Source organism: Nelumbo nucifera, chromosome 4, assembly GCF_055504915.1.
Source record: "Nelumbo nucifera cultivar China Antique chromosome 4, China Antique-T2T, whole genome shotgun sequence".
Taxonomy (NCBI): domain Eukaryota; kingdom Viridiplantae; phylum Streptophyta; class Magnoliopsida; order Proteales; family Nelumbonaceae; genus Nelumbo; species Nelumbo nucifera.
The window spans coordinates 52,389,276-52,405,248 of NC_142652.1; the positions used below are offsets into that span (position 1 = coordinate 52,389,276).

General features: G+C 46.7%; 31 non-coding genes and 2 pseudogenes across 31 annotated transcripts; all 33 read right to left on the minus strand.

Annotated features, from left to right (window-relative positions):
- Positions 1-8: 8 nt before the first annotated feature.
- On the minus strand, positions 9-127 carry LOC148797093 (5S ribosomal RNA; annotated as a pseudogene).
- Positions 128-480: 353 nt separating this feature from the next.
- LOC148797094 (5S ribosomal RNA) lies at positions 481-599 on the minus strand. The gene has a single exon (XR_016071392.1). It is a non-coding gene; the product is annotated as a 5S ribosomal RNA (ribosomal RNA).
- A 355-nt stretch (positions 600-954) lies between these two features.
- On the minus strand, positions 955-1,073 carry LOC148797095 (5S ribosomal RNA). Its single transcript, XR_016069664.1, has one exon. It is a non-coding gene; the product is annotated as a 5S ribosomal RNA (ribosomal RNA).
- A 354-nt stretch (positions 1,074-1,427) lies between these two features.
- On the minus strand, positions 1,428-1,546 carry LOC148797096 (5S ribosomal RNA). Its single transcript, XR_016071827.1, has one exon. It is a non-coding gene; the product is annotated as a 5S ribosomal RNA (ribosomal RNA).
- Positions 1,547-1,900: 354 nt separating this feature from the next.
- LOC148797097 (5S ribosomal RNA) lies at positions 1,901-2,019 on the minus strand. Its single transcript, XR_016074030.1, has one exon. It is a non-coding gene; the product is annotated as a 5S ribosomal RNA (ribosomal RNA).
- A 356-nt stretch (positions 2,020-2,375) lies between these two features.
- On the minus strand, positions 2,376-2,494 carry LOC148797098 (5S ribosomal RNA). The gene has a single exon (XR_016075269.1). It is a non-coding gene; the product is annotated as a 5S ribosomal RNA (ribosomal RNA).
- Positions 2,495-2,848: 354 nt separating this feature from the next.
- LOC148797099 (5S ribosomal RNA) lies at positions 2,849-2,967 on the minus strand. Its single transcript, XR_016074042.1, has one exon. It is a non-coding gene; the product is annotated as a 5S ribosomal RNA (ribosomal RNA).
- A 354-nt stretch (positions 2,968-3,321) lies between these two features.
- Positions 3,322-3,440, minus strand: LOC148797100 (5S ribosomal RNA). The gene has a single exon (XR_016074588.1). It is a non-coding gene; the product is annotated as a 5S ribosomal RNA (ribosomal RNA).
- A 356-nt stretch (positions 3,441-3,796) lies between these two features.
- On the minus strand, positions 3,797-3,915 carry LOC148797101 (5S ribosomal RNA). The gene has a single exon (XR_016074058.1). It is a non-coding gene; the product is annotated as a 5S ribosomal RNA (ribosomal RNA).
- Positions 3,916-4,269: 354 nt separating this feature from the next.
- On the minus strand, positions 4,270-4,388 carry LOC148797102 (5S ribosomal RNA). The gene has a single exon (XR_016071909.1). It is a non-coding gene; the product is annotated as a 5S ribosomal RNA (ribosomal RNA).
- A 354-nt stretch (positions 4,389-4,742) lies between these two features.
- Positions 4,743-4,861, minus strand: LOC148797103 (5S ribosomal RNA). Its single transcript, XR_016073011.1, has one exon. It is a non-coding gene; the product is annotated as a 5S ribosomal RNA (ribosomal RNA).
- A 356-nt stretch (positions 4,862-5,217) lies between these two features.
- On the minus strand, positions 5,218-5,336 carry LOC148797104 (5S ribosomal RNA). Its single transcript, XR_016070193.1, has one exon. It is a non-coding gene; the product is annotated as a 5S ribosomal RNA (ribosomal RNA).
- A 355-nt stretch (positions 5,337-5,691) lies between these two features.
- On the minus strand, positions 5,692-5,810 carry LOC148797105 (5S ribosomal RNA; annotated as a pseudogene).
- A 353-nt stretch (positions 5,811-6,163) lies between these two features.
- LOC148797106 (5S ribosomal RNA) lies at positions 6,164-6,282 on the minus strand. Its single transcript, XR_016072315.1, has one exon. It is a non-coding gene; the product is annotated as a 5S ribosomal RNA (ribosomal RNA).
- A 355-nt stretch (positions 6,283-6,637) lies between these two features.
- Positions 6,638-6,756, minus strand: LOC148797107 (5S ribosomal RNA). Its single transcript, XR_016074059.1, has one exon. It is a non-coding gene; the product is annotated as a 5S ribosomal RNA (ribosomal RNA).
- A 354-nt stretch (positions 6,757-7,110) lies between these two features.
- On the minus strand, positions 7,111-7,229 carry LOC148797108 (5S ribosomal RNA). The gene has a single exon (XR_016072220.1). It is a non-coding gene; the product is annotated as a 5S ribosomal RNA (ribosomal RNA).
- A 354-nt stretch (positions 7,230-7,583) lies between these two features.
- Positions 7,584-7,702, minus strand: LOC148797109 (5S ribosomal RNA). Its single transcript, XR_016074053.1, has one exon. It is a non-coding gene; the product is annotated as a 5S ribosomal RNA (ribosomal RNA).
- A 356-nt stretch (positions 7,703-8,058) lies between these two features.
- On the minus strand, positions 8,059-8,177 carry LOC148797110 (5S ribosomal RNA). The gene has a single exon (XR_016074060.1). It is a non-coding gene; the product is annotated as a 5S ribosomal RNA (ribosomal RNA).
- Positions 8,178-8,531: 354 nt separating this feature from the next.
- On the minus strand, positions 8,532-8,650 carry LOC148797111 (5S ribosomal RNA). Its single transcript, XR_016071910.1, has one exon. It is a non-coding gene; the product is annotated as a 5S ribosomal RNA (ribosomal RNA).
- A 354-nt stretch (positions 8,651-9,004) lies between these two features.
- Positions 9,005-9,123, minus strand: LOC148797112 (5S ribosomal RNA). Its single transcript, XR_016071882.1, has one exon. It is a non-coding gene; the product is annotated as a 5S ribosomal RNA (ribosomal RNA).
- A 356-nt stretch (positions 9,124-9,479) lies between these two features.
- On the minus strand, positions 9,480-9,598 carry LOC148797113 (5S ribosomal RNA). Its single transcript, XR_016070194.1, has one exon. It is a non-coding gene; the product is annotated as a 5S ribosomal RNA (ribosomal RNA).
- Positions 9,599-10,360: 762 nt separating this feature from the next.
- LOC148797114 (5S ribosomal RNA) lies at positions 10,361-10,479 on the minus strand. The gene has a single exon (XR_016074061.1). It is a non-coding gene; the product is annotated as a 5S ribosomal RNA (ribosomal RNA).
- A 354-nt stretch (positions 10,480-10,833) lies between these two features.
- Positions 10,834-10,952, minus strand: LOC148797115 (5S ribosomal RNA). Its single transcript, XR_016074805.1, has one exon. It is a non-coding gene; the product is annotated as a 5S ribosomal RNA (ribosomal RNA).
- Positions 10,953-11,306: 354 nt separating this feature from the next.
- Positions 11,307-11,425, minus strand: LOC148797116 (5S ribosomal RNA). Its single transcript, XR_016074386.1, has one exon. It is a non-coding gene; the product is annotated as a 5S ribosomal RNA (ribosomal RNA).
- A 355-nt stretch (positions 11,426-11,780) lies between these two features.
- LOC148797117 (5S ribosomal RNA) lies at positions 11,781-11,899 on the minus strand. Its single transcript, XR_016075677.1, has one exon. It is a non-coding gene; the product is annotated as a 5S ribosomal RNA (ribosomal RNA).
- A 354-nt stretch (positions 11,900-12,253) lies between these two features.
- Positions 12,254-12,372, minus strand: LOC148797118 (5S ribosomal RNA). The gene has a single exon (XR_016074558.1). It is a non-coding gene; the product is annotated as a 5S ribosomal RNA (ribosomal RNA).
- Positions 12,373-12,726: 354 nt separating this feature from the next.
- LOC148797119 (5S ribosomal RNA) lies at positions 12,727-12,845 on the minus strand. Its single transcript, XR_016071242.1, has one exon. It is a non-coding gene; the product is annotated as a 5S ribosomal RNA (ribosomal RNA).
- Positions 12,846-13,201: 356 nt separating this feature from the next.
- LOC148797120 (5S ribosomal RNA) lies at positions 13,202-13,320 on the minus strand. Its single transcript, XR_016069108.1, has one exon. It is a non-coding gene; the product is annotated as a 5S ribosomal RNA (ribosomal RNA).
- Positions 13,321-13,674: 354 nt separating this feature from the next.
- Positions 13,675-13,793, minus strand: LOC148797121 (5S ribosomal RNA). Its single transcript, XR_016071393.1, has one exon. It is a non-coding gene; the product is annotated as a 5S ribosomal RNA (ribosomal RNA).
- A 355-nt stretch (positions 13,794-14,148) lies between these two features.
- Positions 14,149-14,267, minus strand: LOC148797122 (5S ribosomal RNA). Its single transcript, XR_016074063.1, has one exon. It is a non-coding gene; the product is annotated as a 5S ribosomal RNA (ribosomal RNA).
- Positions 14,268-14,621: 354 nt separating this feature from the next.
- LOC148797123 (5S ribosomal RNA) lies at positions 14,622-14,740 on the minus strand. The gene has a single exon (XR_016074065.1). It is a non-coding gene; the product is annotated as a 5S ribosomal RNA (ribosomal RNA).
- Positions 14,741-15,094: 354 nt separating this feature from the next.
- On the minus strand, positions 15,095-15,213 carry LOC148797124 (5S ribosomal RNA). Its single transcript, XR_016074559.1, has one exon. It is a non-coding gene; the product is annotated as a 5S ribosomal RNA (ribosomal RNA).
- Positions 15,214-15,567: 354 nt separating this feature from the next.
- LOC148797125 (5S ribosomal RNA) lies at positions 15,568-15,686 on the minus strand. Its single transcript, XR_016071243.1, has one exon. It is a non-coding gene; the product is annotated as a 5S ribosomal RNA (ribosomal RNA).
- Between the last annotated feature and the right edge of the window lie 287 nt (positions 15,687-15,973).

The following is a 15,973-nucleotide window of genomic DNA, read 5'->3' on the forward strand; positions in this document are numbered from 1 at the left end:
ATAAAATTAGGGTGAAACACAAGGACTTCCGAGGAGGTCACCCATCCTAATACTACTCTCGCCCAAGCACACTTAACTTCGGAGTTCTGATGAGATCCGGTGCATTAGTGCTGGTATGATAGCACCCGTTTAATTCATGCTCGCTTAGATCTTTATGACCTATCTTGCTCCCTTCCATTAATTGTTTTAGATTTGAAAAAAATGTGTATGCAGCCTCTTTCCCTTGGTAACCGTGCACAAGCTCCTACGTGAGCGGAGTGTTTGTTTTTCAGATCTGCCGTACCTCCGGATAGATGCAATAGTATCGCGGGGCCCACAATGCATGACGAATGCCGAAAGCCCGGTTCTTGCATCGTGGCCATTCAGTAATGACGATCGTGCCGCAAATGGTCCGAGTATCCGACGCATTGTTTCCAGTATCTCCCAGAAACAACAAATGGAATTTGCAAATACAAATCAAAATAAAATATTAATAAAATTGGGGTGCAACACGAGGACTTCCCAGGAGGTCACCCATCCTAGTACTACTCTCGCCCAAGCACGCTTAACTTCAGAGTTCTGATGGGATCCGGTGCATTAGTGCTGGTATGATCGCACCCGTTTAATTCATGCTCGCTTAGATCTTTATGCACTATCTTGCTCCCCTCCATTAATTGTTTTAGACTTGAAAAAACTGTGTATGCAGCCTTCCTCCCTTGGTAACCGTGCACAAGCTCTTACGTGAGCAGAGTGTTTGCTTTTTAGATCTGCCGCACCCCCGGATAGATGCAATACTATCGCGGGGCCCACAATGCACGACGAATGCCAAAAGCCCGGTTTTTGCATGGTTCTCATTCAGTAATGACGATCGTGCCGCAAATGGTCCGAGTATCCGGCGCGTTGTTTGCGTTTGTCTCGCCGAAACGACAAATGGAATATGCAAATACGATATCGAAATAAAATATTAATAAAATTGGGGTGCAACACGAGGACTTCCCAGGAGGTCACCCATCTTAGGACTACTCCCGCCCATGCACACTTAACTTCGGAGTTCTGATGGGATCCGGTGCATTAGTGATGGTATGATCGCACCCGTTTAATTCATGCTCGCTTAGATCTTTATGCACTATCTTGCTCCCCTCCATTAATTGTTTTAGATTTGAAAAAACTGTGTATGCAGCCTTCCTCCCTTGGTAACCGTGCACAAGCTCCTACGTGAGCAGAGTGTTTGCATTTCAGATCTGCCGCACCCCCGGATAGATGCAATACTATCGCGGGGCCCACAATGCATGACGAATGCCGAAAGCCCGGTTCTTGCATCGTTGCCATTCAGTAATGACGATCGTGCCGCAAATGGTCCGAGTATCCGACGCATTGTTTCCAGTTGTCTCCCAGAAACAACAAATGGAATTTGCAAATACAAATCAAAATAAAATATTAATAAAATTGGGGTGCAACACGAGGACTTCCCAGGAGGTCACCCATCCTAGTACTACTCTCGCCCAAGCACGCTTAACTTCGAAGTTCTGATGGGATCCGGTGCATTAGTGCTGGTATGATCGCACCCGTTTAATTCATGCTCGCTTAGATCTTTATGCACTATCTTGCTCCCCTCCATTAATTGTTTTAGATTTGAAAAAACTGTGTATGCAGCCTTCCTCCCTTGGTAACCGTGCACAAGTTCCTACGTGAGCAGAGTGTTTGTATTTCAGATCTGCCGCACCCCCGGATAGATGCAATACTATCGCGGGGCCCACAATGCATGACGAATGCCGAAAGCCCGGTTCTTGCATCGTTGCCATTCAGTAATGACGATCGTGCCGCAAATGGTCCGAGTATCCGACGCATTGTTTCCAGTTGTCTCCCAGAAACAACAAATGGAATTTGCAAATACAAATCAAAATAAAATATTAATAAAATTGGGGTGCAACACGAGGACTTCCCAGGAGGTCACCCATCCTAGTACTACTCTCGCCCAAGCACGCTTAACTTCGGAGTTCTGATGGGATCCGGTGCATTAGTGCTGGTATGATCGCACCCGTTTGATTCATGCTCGCTTAGATCTTTATGCACTATCTTGCTCCCCTCCATTAATTGTTTTAGACTTGAAAAAAACTGTGTATGCAGCCTTCCTCCCTTGGTAACCGTGCACAAGCTCTTACGTGAGCAGAGTGTTTGCTTTTTAGATCTGCCGCACCCCCGGATAGATGCAATACTATCGCGGGGCCCACAATGCACGACGAATGACAAAAGCCCGGTTTTTTCACGGTTCCCATTCAGTAATGACAATCGTGCCGCAAATGGTCCGAGTATCCGGCGCGTTGTTTGCGTTTGTCTCGCCGAAACGACAAATGGAATTTGCAAATACGATATCGAAATAAAATATTAATAAAATTGGGGTGCAACACGAGGACTTCCCAGGAGGTCACCCATCCTAGGACTACTCCCGCCCATGCACACTTAACTTCGGAGTTCTGATGGGATCCGGTGCATTAGTACTGGTATGATCGCACCCGTTTAATTCATGCTCGCTTAGATCTTTATGCACTATCTTGCTCCCCTCCATTAATTGTTTTAGATTTGAAAAAACTGTGTATGCAGCCTTCCTCCCTTGGTAACCGTGCACAAGCTCCTACGTGAGCAGAGTGTTTGCATTTCAGATCTGCCGCACCCCCGGATAGATGCAATACTATCGCGGGGCCCACAATGCATGACGAATGCCGAAAGCCCGGTTCTTGCATCGTTGCCATTCAGTAATGACGATCGTGCCGCAAATGGTCCGAGTATCCGACGCATTGTTTCCAGTTGTCTCCCAGAAACAACAAATGGAATTTGCAAATACAAATCAAAATAAAATATTAATAAAATTGGGGTGCAACACGAGGACTTCCCAGGAGGTCACCCATCCTAGTACTACTCTCGCCCAAGCACGCTTAACTTCGGAGTTCTGATGGGATCCGGTGCATTAGTGCTGGTATGATCGCACCCGTTTAATTCATGCTCGCTTAGATCTTTATGCACTATCTTGCTCCCCTCCATTAATTGTTTTAGATTTGAAAAAACTGTGTATGCAGCCTTCCTCCCTTGGTAACCGTGCACAAGTTCCTACGTGAGCAGAGTGTTTGTATTTCAGATCTGCCGCACCCCCGGATAGATGCAATACTATCGCGGGGCCCACAATGCATGACGAATGCCGAAAGCCCGGTTCTTGCATCGTTGCCATTCAGTAATGACGATCGTGCCGCAAATGGTCCGAGTATCCGACGCATTGTTTCCAGTTGTCTCCCAGAAACAACAAATGGAATTTGCAAATACAAATCAAAATAAAATATTAATAAAATTGGGGTGCAACACGAGGACTTCCCAGGAGGTCACCCATCCTAGTACTACTCTCGCCCAAACACGCATAACTTCGGAGTTCTGATGGGATCCGGTGCATTAGTGCTGGTATGATCGCACCCGTTTAATTCATGCTCGCTTAGATCTTTATGCACTATCTTGCTCCCCTCCATTAATTGTTTTAGACTTGAAAAAAACTGTGTATGCAGCCTTCCTCCCTTGGTAACCGTGCACAAGCTCTTACGTGAGCAGAGTGTTTGCTTTTTAGATCTGCCGCACCCCCGGATAGATGCAATACTATCGCGGGGCCCACAATGCACGACGAATGCCAAAAGCCCGGTTTTTTCACGGTTCCCATTCAGTAATGACAATCGTGCCGCAAATGGTCCGAGTATCCGGCGCGTGGTTTGCGTTTGTCTCGCCGAAACGACAAATGGAATTTGCAAATACGATATCGAAATAAAATATTAATAAAATTGGGGTGCAACACGAGGACTTCCCAGGAGGTCACCCATCCTAGGACTACTCCCGCCCATGCACACTTAACTTCGGAGTTCTGATGGGATCCGGTGCATTAGTGCTGGTATGATCGCACCCGTTTAATTCATGCTCGCTTAGATCTTTATGCACTATCTTGCTCCCCTCCATTAATTGTTTTAGATTTGAAAAAACTGTGTATGCAGCCTTCCTCCCTTGGTAACCGTGCACAAGCTCCTACGTGAGCAGAGTGTTTGCATTTCAGATCTGCCGCACCCCCGGATAGATGCAATACTATCGCGGGGCCCACAATGCATGACGAATGCCGAAAGCCCGGTTCTTGCATCGTTGCCATTCAGTAATGACGATCGTGCCGCAAATGGTCCGAGTATCCGACGCATTGTTTCCAGTTGTCTCCCAGAAACAACAAATGGAATTTGCAAATACAAATCAAAATAAAATATTAATAAAATTGGGGTGCAACACGAGGACTTCCAAGGAGGTCACCCATCCTAGTACTACTCTCGCCCAAGCACGCTTAACTTCGGAGTTCTGATGGGATCCGGTGCATTAGTGCTGGTATGATCGCACCCGTTTAATTCATGCTCGCTTAGATCTTTATGCACTATCTTGCTCCCCTCCATTAATTGTTTTAGATTTGAAAAAACTGTGTATGCAGCCTTCCTCCCTTGGTAACCGTGCACAAGCTCCTACGTGAGCAGAGTGTTTGTATTTCAGATCTGCCGCACCCCCGGATAGATGCAATACTATCGCGGGGCCCACAATGCATGACGAATGCCGAAAGCCCGGTTCTTGCATCGTTGCCATTCAGTAATGACGATCGTGCCGCAAATGGTCCGAGTATCCGACGCATGGTTTCCAGTTGTCTCCCAGAAACAACAAATGGAATTTGCAAATACAAATCAAAATAAAATATTAATAAAATTGGGGTGCAACACGAGGACTTCCCAGGAGGTCACCCATCCTAGTACTACTCTCGCCCAAGCACGCTTAACTTCGGAGTTCTTATGGGATCCGATGCATTAGTGCTGGTATGATCGCACCCGTTTAATTCATGCTCGCTAAGATCTTTATGCACTATCTTGCTCCCCTCCATTAATTGTTTTAGACTTGAAAAAAACTGTGTATGCAGCCTTCCTCCCTTGGTAACCGTGCACAAGCTCTTACGTGAGCAGAGTGTTTGCTTTTTAGATCTGCCGCACCCCCGGATAGATGCAATACTATCGCGGGGCCCACAATGCACGACGAATGCCAAAAGCCTGGTTTTTTCACGGTTCCCATTCAGTAATGACAATCGTGCCGCAAATGGTCCGAGTATCCGGCGCGTTGTTTGCGTTTGTCTCGCCGAAACGACAAATGGAATTTGCAAATACGATATCGAAATAAAATATTAATAAAATTGGGGTGCAACACGAGGACTTCCCAGGAGGTCACCCATCCTAGGACTACTCCCGCCCATGCACACTTAACTTCGGAGTTCTGATGGGATCCGATGCATTAGTGCTAGTATGATCGCACCCGCTTAATTCATGCTCGCTTAGATCTTTATGCACTATCTTGCTCCCCTCCATTAATTGTTTTAGACTTGAAAAAACTGTGTATGCAGCCTTCCTCCCTTGGTAACCGTGCACAAGCTCCTACGTGAGCAGAGTGTTTGTTTTTCAGATCTGCCGCACCCCCGGATAGATGCAATACTATCGCGGGGCCCACAATGCACGACGAATGCCAAAAGCCCGGTTTTTGCACGGTTCCCATTCAGTAATGACGATCGTGCCGCAAATGGTCCGAGTATCCGGCGCGTTGTTTGAGTTTGTCTCGCCGAAACGACAAATGGAATTTGCAAATACGATATCGAAATAAAATATTAATAAAATTAGGGTGAAACACAAGGACTTCCGAGGAGGTCACCCATCCTAATACTACTCTCGCCCAAGCACACTTAACTTCGGAGTTCTGATGAGATCCGGTGCATTAGTGCTGGTATGATAGCACCCGTTTAATTCATGCTCGCTTAGATCTTTATGACCTATCTTGCTCCCTTCCATTAATTGTTTTAGATTTGAAAAAAATGTGTATGCAGCCTCTTTCCCTTGGTAACCGTGCACAAGCTCCTACGTGAGCGGAGTGTTTGTTTTTCAGATCTGCCGCACCTCCGGATAGATGCAATAGTATCGCGGGGCCCACAATGCATGACGAATGCCGAAAGCCCGGTTCTTGCATCGTGGCCATTCAGTAATGACGATCGTGCCGCAAATGGTCCGAGTATCCGACGCATTGTTTCCAGTATCTCCCAGAAACAACAAATGGAATTTGCAAATACAAATCAAAATAAAATATTAATAAAATTGGGGTGCAACACGAGGACTTCCCAGGAGGTCACCCATCCTAGTACTAGTCTCGCCCAAGCACGCTTAACTTCAGAGTTCTGATGGGATCCGGTGCATTAGTGCTGGTATGATCGCACCCGTTTAATTCATGCTCGCTTAGATCTTTATGCACTATCATGCTCCCCTCCATTAATTGTTTTAGACTTGAAAAAACTGTGTATGCAGCCTTCCTCCCTTGGTAACCGTGCACAAGCTCTTACGTGAGCAGAGTGTTTGCTTTTTATATCTGCCGCACCCCCGGATAGATGCAATACTATCGCGGGGCCCACATTGCACGACGAATGCCAAAAGCCCGGTTTTTGCACGGTTCTCATTCAGTAATGACGATTGTGCCGCAAATGGTCCGAGTATCCGGCGCGTTGTTTGCGTTTGTCTCGCCGAAACGACAAATGGAATTTGCAAATACGATATCGAAATAAAATATTAATAAAATTGGGGTGCAACACGAGGACTTCCCAGGAGGTCACCCATCCTAGGACTACTCCCGCCCATGCACACTTAACTTCGGAGTTCTGATGGGATCCGGTGCATTAGTGCTGGTATGATCGCACCCGTTTAATTCATGCTCGCTTAGATCTTTATGCACTATCTTGCTCCCCTCCATTAATTGTTTTAGATTTGAAAAAACTGTGTATGCAGCCTTCCTCCCTTGGTAACCGTGCACAAGCTCCTACGTGAGCAGAGTGTTTGCATTTCAGATCTGCCGCACCCCCGGATAGATGCAATACTATCGCGGGGCCCACAATGCATGACGAATGCCGAAAGCCCGGTTCTTGCATCGTTGCCATTCAGTAATGACGATCGTGCCGCAAATGGTCCGAGTATCCGACGCATTGTTTCCAGTTGTCTCCCAGAAACAACAAATGGAATTTGCAAATACAAATCAAAATAAAATATTAATAAAATTGGGGTGCAACACGAGGACTTCCCAGGAGGTCACCCATCCTAGTACTACTCTCGCCCAAGCACGCTTAACTTCGGAGTTCTGATGGGATCCAGTGCATTAGTGCTGGTATGATCACACCCGTTTAATTCATGCTCGCTTAGATCTTTATGCACTATCTTGCTCCCCTCCATTAATTGTTTTAGATTTGAAAAAACTGTGTATGCAGCCTTCCTCCCTTGTTAACCGTGCACAAGTTCCTACGTGAGCAGAGTGTTTGTATTTCAGATCTGCCGCACCCCCGGATAGATGCAATACTATCGCGGGGCCCACAATGCATGACGAATGCCGAAAGCCCGGTTCTTGCATCGTTGCCATTCAGTAATGACGATCGTGCCGCAAATGGTCCGAGTATCCGACGCATTGTTTCCAGTTGTCTCCCAGAAACAACAAATGGAATTTGCAAATACAAATCAAAATAAAATATTAATAAAATTGGGGTGCAACACGAGGACTTCCCAGGAGGTCACCCATCCTAGTACTACTCTCGCCCAAGCACGCTTAACTTCGGAGTTCTGATGGGATCCGGTGCATTAGTGCTGGTATGATCGCACCCGTTTGATTCATGCTCGCTTAGATCTTTATGCACTATCTTGCTCCCCTCCATTAATTGTTTTAGACTTGAAAAAAACTGTGTATGCAGCCTTCCTCCCTTGGTAACCGTGCACAAGCTCTTACGTGAGCAGAGTGTTTGCTTTTTAGATCTGCCGCACCCCCGGATAGATGCAATACTATCGCGGGGCCCACAATGCACGACGAATGCCAAAAGCCCGGTTTTTTCACGGTTCCCATTCAGTAATGACAATCGTGCCGCAAATGGTCCGAGTATCCGGCGCGTTGTTTGCGTTTGTCTCGCCGAAACGACAAATGGAATTTGCAAATACGATATCGAAATAAAATATTAATAAAATTGGGGTGCAACACGAGGACTTCCCAGGAGGTCACCCATCCTAGGACTACTCCCGCCCATGCACACTTAACTTCGGAGTTCTGATGGGATCCGGTGCATTAGTGCTGGTATGATCGCACCCGTTTAATTCATGCTCGCTTAGATCTTTAGGTACTATCTTGCTCCCCTCCATTAATTGTTTTAGATTTGAAAAAACTGTGTATGCAGCCTTCCTCCCTTGGTAACCGTGCACAAGCTCCTACGTGAGCAGAGTGTTTGCATTTCAGATCTGCCGCACCCCCGGATAGATGCAATACTATCGCGGGGCCCACAATGCATGACGAATGCCGAAAGCCCGGTTCTTGCATCGTTGCCATTCAGTAATGACGATCGTGCCGCAAATGGTCCGAGTATCCGACGCATTGTTTCCAGTTGTCTCCCAGAAACAACAAATGGAATTTGCAAATACAAATCAAAATAAAATATTAATAAAATTGGGGTGCAACACGAGGACTTCCAAGGAGGTCACCCATCCTAGTACTACTCTCGCCCAAGCACGCTTAACTTCGGAGTTCTGATGGGATCCGGTGCATTAGTGCTGGTATGATCGCACCCGTTTAATTCATGCTCGCTTAGATCTTTATGCACTATCTTGCTCCCCTCCATTAATTGTTTTAGATTTGAAAAAACTGTGTATGCAGCCTTCCTCCCTTGGTAACCGTGCACAAGCTCCTACGTGAGCAGAGTGTTTGTATTTCAGATCTGCCGCACCCCCGGATAGATGCAATACTATCGCGGGGCCCACAATGCATGACGAATGCCGAAAGCCCGGTTCTTGCATCGTTGCCATTCAGTAATGACGATCGTGCCGCAAATGGTCCGAGTATCCGACGCATTGTTTCCAGTTGTCTCCCAGAAACAACAAATGGAATTTGCAAATACAAATCAAAATAAAATATTAATAAAATTGGGGTGCAACACGAGGACTTCCCAGGAGGTCACCCATCCTAGTACTACTCTCGCCCAAGCACGCTTAACTTCGGAGTTCTTATGGGATCCGGTGCATTTGTGCTGGTATGATCGCACCCGTTTAATTCATTCTCGCTTAGATCTTTATGCACTATCTTGCTCCCCTCCATTAATTGTTTTAGACTTGAAAAAAACTGTGTATGCAGCCTTCCTCCCTTGGTAACCGTGCACAAGCTCTTACGTGAGCAGAGTGTTTGCTTTTTAGATCTGCCGCACCCCCGGATAGATGCAATACTATCGCGGGGCCCACAATGCACGACGAATGCCAAAAGCCTGGTTTTTTCACGGTTCCCATTCAGTAATGACAATCGTGCCGCAAATGGTCCGAGTATCCGGCGCGTTGTTTGCGTTTGTCTCGCCGAAACGACAAATGGAATTTGCAAATACGATATCGAAATAAAATATTAATAAAATTGGGGTGCAACACGAGGACTTCCCAGGAGGTCACCCATCCTAGGACTACTCCCGCCCATGCACACTTAACTTCGGAGTTCTGATGGGATCCGATGCATTAGTGCTAGTATGATCGCACCCGCTTAATTCATGCTCGCTTAGATCTTTATGCACTATCTTGCTCCCCTCCATTAATTGTTTTAGACTTGAAAAAACTGTGTATGCAGCCTTCCTCCCTTGGTAACCGTGCACAAGCTCCTACGTGAGCAGAGTGTTTGCTTTTCAGATCTGCCGCACCCCCGGATAGATGCAATACTATCGCGGGGCCCACAATGCACGACGAATGCCGAAAGCCCGGTTCTTGCATCGTTGCCATTCAGTAATGACGATCGTGCCGCAAATGGTCCGAGTATCCGACGCATTGTTTCCAGTTGTCTCCCAGAAACAACAAATGGAATCACCCATCCTAGTACTACTCTCGCCCAAGCACGCTTAACTTCGGAGTTCTGATGGGATCCGGTGCATTAGTGCTGGTATGATCGCACCCGTTTAATTCATGCTCGCTTAGATCTTTATGCACTATCTTGCTCCCCTCCATTAATTGTTTTAGACTTGAAAAAAACTGTGTATGCAGCCTTCCTCCCTTGGTAACCGTGTACAAGCTCTTACGTGAGCAGAGTGTTTGCTTTTTAGATCTGCCGCACCCCCGGATAGATGCAATACTATCGCGGGGCCCACAATGCACGACGAATGCCAAAAGCCCGGTTTTTTCACGGTTCCCATTCAGTAATGACAATCGTGCCGCAAATGGTCCGAGTATCCGGCGCGTTGTTTGCGTTTGTCTCGCCGAAACGACAAATGGAATTTGCAAATACGATATCGAAATAAAATATTAATAAAATTGGGGTGCAACACGAGGACTTCCCAGGAGGTCACCCATCCTAGGACTACTCCCGCCCATGCACACTTAACTTCGGAGTTCTGATGGGATCCGGTGCATTAGTGCTGGTATGATCGCACCCGTTTAATTCATGCTCGCTTAGATCTTTATGCACTATCTTGCTCCCCTCCATTAATTGTTTTAGATTTGAAAAAACTGTGTATGCAGCTTTCCTCCCTTGGTAACCGTGCACAAGCTCCTACGTGAGCAGAGTGTTTGCATTTCAGATCTGCCGCACCCCCGGATAGATGCAATACTATCGCGGGGCCCACAATGCATGACGAATGCCGAAAGCCCGGTTCTTGCATCGTTGCCATTCAGTAATGACGATCGTGCCGCAAATGGTCCGAGTATCCGACGCATTGTTTCCAGTTGTCTCCCAGAAACAACAAATGGAATTTGCAAATACAAATCAAAATAAAATATTAATAAAATTGGGGTACAACACGAGGACTTCCCAGGAGGTCACCCATCCTATTACTACTCTCGCCCAAGCACGCTTAACTTCGGAGTTCTGATGGGATCCGGTGCATTAGTGCTGGTATGATCGCACCCGTTTAATTCATGCTCGCTTAGATCTTTATGCACTATCTTGCTCCCCTCCATTAATTGTTTTAGATTTGAAAAAACTGTGTATGCAGCCTTCCTCCCTTGGTAACCGTGCACAAGTTCCTACGTGAGTAGAGTGTTTGTATTTCAGATCTGCCGCACCCCCGGATAGATGCAATACTATCGCGGGGCCCACAATGCATGACGAATGCCGAAAGCCCGGTTCTTGCATCGTTGCCATTCAGTAATGACGATCGTGCCGCAAATGGTCCGAGTATCCGACGCATTGTTTCCAGTTGTCTCCCAGAAACAACAAATGGAATTTGCAAATACAAATCAAAATAAAATATTAATAAAATTGGGGTGCAACACGAGGACTTCCCAGGAGGTCACCCATCCTAGTACTACTCTCACCCAAGCACGCTTAACTTCGGAGTTCTGATGGGATCCGGTGCATTAGTGTTGGTATGATCGCACCCGTTTAATTCATGCTCGCTTAGATCTTTATGCACTATCTTGCTCCCCTCCATTAATTGTTTTAGACTTGAAAAAAACTGTGTATGCAGCCTTCCTCCCTTGGTAACCGTGCACAAGCTCTTACGTGAGCAGAGTTTTGCTTTTTAGATCTGCCGCACCCCCGGATAGATGCAATACTATCGCGGGGCCCACAATGCACGACGAATGCCAAAAGCCCGGTTTTTTCACGGTTCCCATTCAGTAATGACAATCGTGCCGCAAATGGTCCGAGTATCCGGCGCGTTGTTTGCGTTTGTCTCGCCGAAACGACAAATGGAATTTGCAAATACGATATCGAAATAAAATATTAATAAAATTGGGGTGCAACACGAGGACTTCCCAGGAGGTCACCCATCCTAGGACTACTCCCGCCCATGCACACTTAACTTCAGAGTTCTGATGGGATCCGGTGCATTAGTGCTGGTATGATCGCACCCGTTTAATTCATGCTCGCTTAGATCTTTATGCACTATCTTGCTCCCCTCCATTAATTGTTTTAGATTTGAAAAAACTGTGTATGCAGCCTTCCTCCCTTGGTAACCGTGCACAAGCTCCTACGTGAGCAGAGTGTTTGCATTTCAGATCTGCCGCACCCCCGGATAGATGCAATACTATCGCGGGGCCCACAATGCATGACGAATGCCGAAAGCCCGGTTCTTGCATCGTTGCCATTCAGTAATGACGATCGTGCCGCAAATGGTCCGAGTATCCGACGCATTGTTTCCAGTTGTCTCCCAGAAACAACAAATGGAATTTGCAAATACAAATCAAAATAAAATATTAATAAAATTGGGGTGCAACACGAGGACTTCCAAGGAGGTCACCCATCCTAGTACTACTCTCGCCCAAGTACGCTTAACTTCGGAGTTCTGATGGGATCCGGTGCATTAGTGCTGGTATGATCGCACCCGTTTAATTCATGCTCGCTTAGATCTTTATGCACTATCTTGCTCCCCTCCATTAATTGTTTTAGATTTGAAAAAACTGTGTATGCAGCCTTCCTCCCTTGGTAACCGTGCACAAGCTCCTACGTGAGCAGAGTGTTTGTATTTCAGATCTGCCGCACCCCCGGATAGATGCAATACTATCGCGGGGCCCACAATGCATGACGAATGCCGAAAGCCCGGTTCTTGCATCGTTGCCATTCAGTAATGACGATCGTGCCGCAAATGGTCCGAGTATCCGACGCATTGTTTCCAGTTGTCTCCCAGAAACAACAAATGGAATTTGCAAATACAAATCAAAATAAAATATTAATAAAATTGGGGTGCAACACGAGGACTTCCCAGGAGGTCACCCATCCTAGTACTACTCTCGCCCAAGCACGCTTAACTTCGGAGTTCTTATGGGATCCGGTGCATTAGTGCTGGTATGATCGCACCCGTTTAATTCATGCTCGCTTAGATCTTTATGCACTATCTTGCTCCCCTCCATTAATTGTTTTAGACTTGAAAAAAACTGTGTATGCAGCCTTCCTCCCTTGGTAACCGTGCACAAGCTCCTACGTGAGCAGAGTGTTTGCATTTCAGATCTGCCGCACCCCCGGATAGATGCAATACTATCGCGGGGCCCACAATGCATGACGAATGCCGAAAGCCCGGTTCTTGCATCGTTGCCATTCAGTAATGACGATCGTGCCGCAAATGGTCCGAGTATCCGACGCATTGTTTGCGTTTGTCTCGCCGAAACGACAAATGGAATTTGCAAATACGATATCGAAATAAAATATTAATAAAATTGGGGTGCAACACGAGGACTTCCAAGGAGGTCACCCATCCTAGGACTACTCCCGCCCATGCACACTTAACTTCGGAGTTCTGATGGGATCCGGTGCATTAGTGCTGGTATGATCGCACCCGTTTAATTCATGCTCGCTTAGATCTTTATGCACTATCTTGCTCCCCTCCATTAATTGTTTTAGATTTGAAAAAACTGTGTATGCAGCCTTCCTCCCTTGGTAACCGTGCACAAGCTCGTACGTGAGCAGAGTGTTTGCATTTCAGATCTGCCGCACCCCCGGATAGATGCAATACTATCGCGGGGCCCACAATGCATGACGAATGCCGAAAGCCCGGTTCTTGCATCGTTGCCATTCAGTAATGACGATCGTGCCGCAAATGGTCCGAGTATCCGACGCATTGTTTCCAGTTGTCTCCCAGAAACAACAAATGGAATTTGCAAATACAAATCAAAATAAAATATTAATAAAATTGGGGTGCAACACGAGGACTTCCCAGGAGGTCACCCATCCTAGTACTACTCTCGCCCAAGCACGCTTAACTTCAGAGTTCTGATGGGATCCGGTGCATTAGTGCTGGTATGATCGCACCCGTTTAATTCATGCTCGCTTAGATCTTTATGCACTATCTTGCTCCCCTCCATTAATTGTTTTAGACTTGAAAAAACTGTGTATGCAGCCTTCCTCCCTTGGTAACCGTGCACAAGCTCTTACGTGAGCAGAGTGTTTGCTTTTTAGATCTGCCGCACCCCCGGATAGATGCAATACTATCGCGGGGCCCACAATGCACGACGAATGCCAAAAGCCCGGTTTTTGCACGGTTCTCATTCAGTAATGACGATCGTGCCGCAAATGGTCCGAGTATCCGGCGCGTTGTTTGCGTTTGTCTCGCCGAAACGACAAATGGAATATGCAAATACGATATCGAAATAAAATATTAATAAAATTGGGGTGCAACACGAGGACTTCCCAGGAGGTCACCCATCCTAGGACTACTCCCGCCCATGCACACTTAACTTCGGAGTTCTGATGGGATCCGGTGCATTAGTGCTGGTATGATCGCACCCGTTTAATTCATGCTCGCTTAGATCTTTATGCACTATCTTGCTCCCCTCCATTAATTGTTTTAGATTTGAAAAAACTGTGTATGCAGCCTTCCTCCCTTGGTAACCGTGCACAAGCTCCTACGTGAGCAGAGTGTTTGCATTTCAGATCTGCCGCACCCCCGGATAGATGCAATACTATCGCGGGGCCCACAATGCATGACGAATGCCGAAAGCCCGGTTCTTGCATCGTTGCCATTCAGTAATGACGATCGTGCCGCAAATGGTCCGAGTATCCGACGCATTGTTTCCAGTTGTCTCCCAGAAACAACAAATGGAATTTGCAAATACAAATCAAAATAAAATATTAATAAAATTGGGGTGCAACACGAGGACTTCCCAGGAGGTCACCCATCCTAGTACTACTCTCGCCCAAGCACGCTTAACTTCGGAGTTCTGATGGGATCCGGTGCATTAGTGCTGGTATGATCGCACCCGTTTAATTCATGCTCGCTTAGATCTTTATGCACTATCTTGCTCCCCTCCATTAATTGTTTTAGACTTGAAAAAACTGTATATGCAGCCTTCCTCCCTTGGTAACCGTGCACAAGCTCCTACGTGAGCAGAGTGTTTGTATTTCAGATCTGCCGCACCCCCGGATAGATGCAATACTATCGCGGGGCCCACAATGCATGACGAATGCCGAAAGCCCGGTTCTTGCATCGTTGCCATTCAGTAATGACGATCGTGCCGCAAATGGTCCGAGTATCCGACGCATTGTTTCCAGTTGTCTCCCAGAAACAACAAATGGAATTTGCAAATACAAATCAAAATAAAATATTAATAAAATTGGGGTGCAACACGAGGACTTCCAAGGAGGTCACCCATCCTAGTACTACTCTCGCCCAAGTACGCTTAACTTCGGAGTTCTGATGGGATCCGGTGCATTAGTGCTGGTATGATCGCACCCGTTTAATTCATGCTCGCTTAGATCTTTATGCACTATCTTGCTCCCCTCCATTAATTGTTTTAGATTTGAAAAAACTGTGTATGCAGCCTTCCTCCCTTGGTAACCGTGCACAAGCTCCTACGTGAGCAGAGTGTTTGTATTTCAGATCTGCCGCACCCCCGGATAGATGCAATACTATCGCGGGGCCCACAATGCATGACGAATGCCGAAAGCCCGGTTCTTGCATCGTTGCCATTCAGTAATGACGATCGTGCCGCAAATGGTCCGAGTATCCGACGCATTGTTTCCAGTTGTCTCCCAGAAACAACAAATGGAATTTGCAAATACAAATCAAAATAAAATATTAATAAAATTGGGGTGCAACACGAGGACTTCCCAGGAGGTCACCCATCCTAGTACTACTCTCGCCCAAGCACGCTTAACTTCGGAGTTCTTATGGGATCCGGTGCATTAGTGCTGGTATGATCGCACCCGTTTAATTCATGCTCGCTTAGATCTTTATGCACTATCTTGCTCCCCTCCATTAATTGTTTTAGACTTGAAAAAAACTGTGTATGCAGCCTTCCTCCCTTGGTAACCGTGCACAAGCTCCTACGTGAGCAGAGTGTTTGCATTTCAGATCTGCCGCACCCCCGGATAGATGCAATACTATCGCGGGGCCCACAATGCATGACGAATGCCGAAAGCCCGGTTCTTGCATCGTTGCCATTCAGTAATGACGATCGTGCCGCAAATGGTCCGAGTATCCGACGCATTGTTT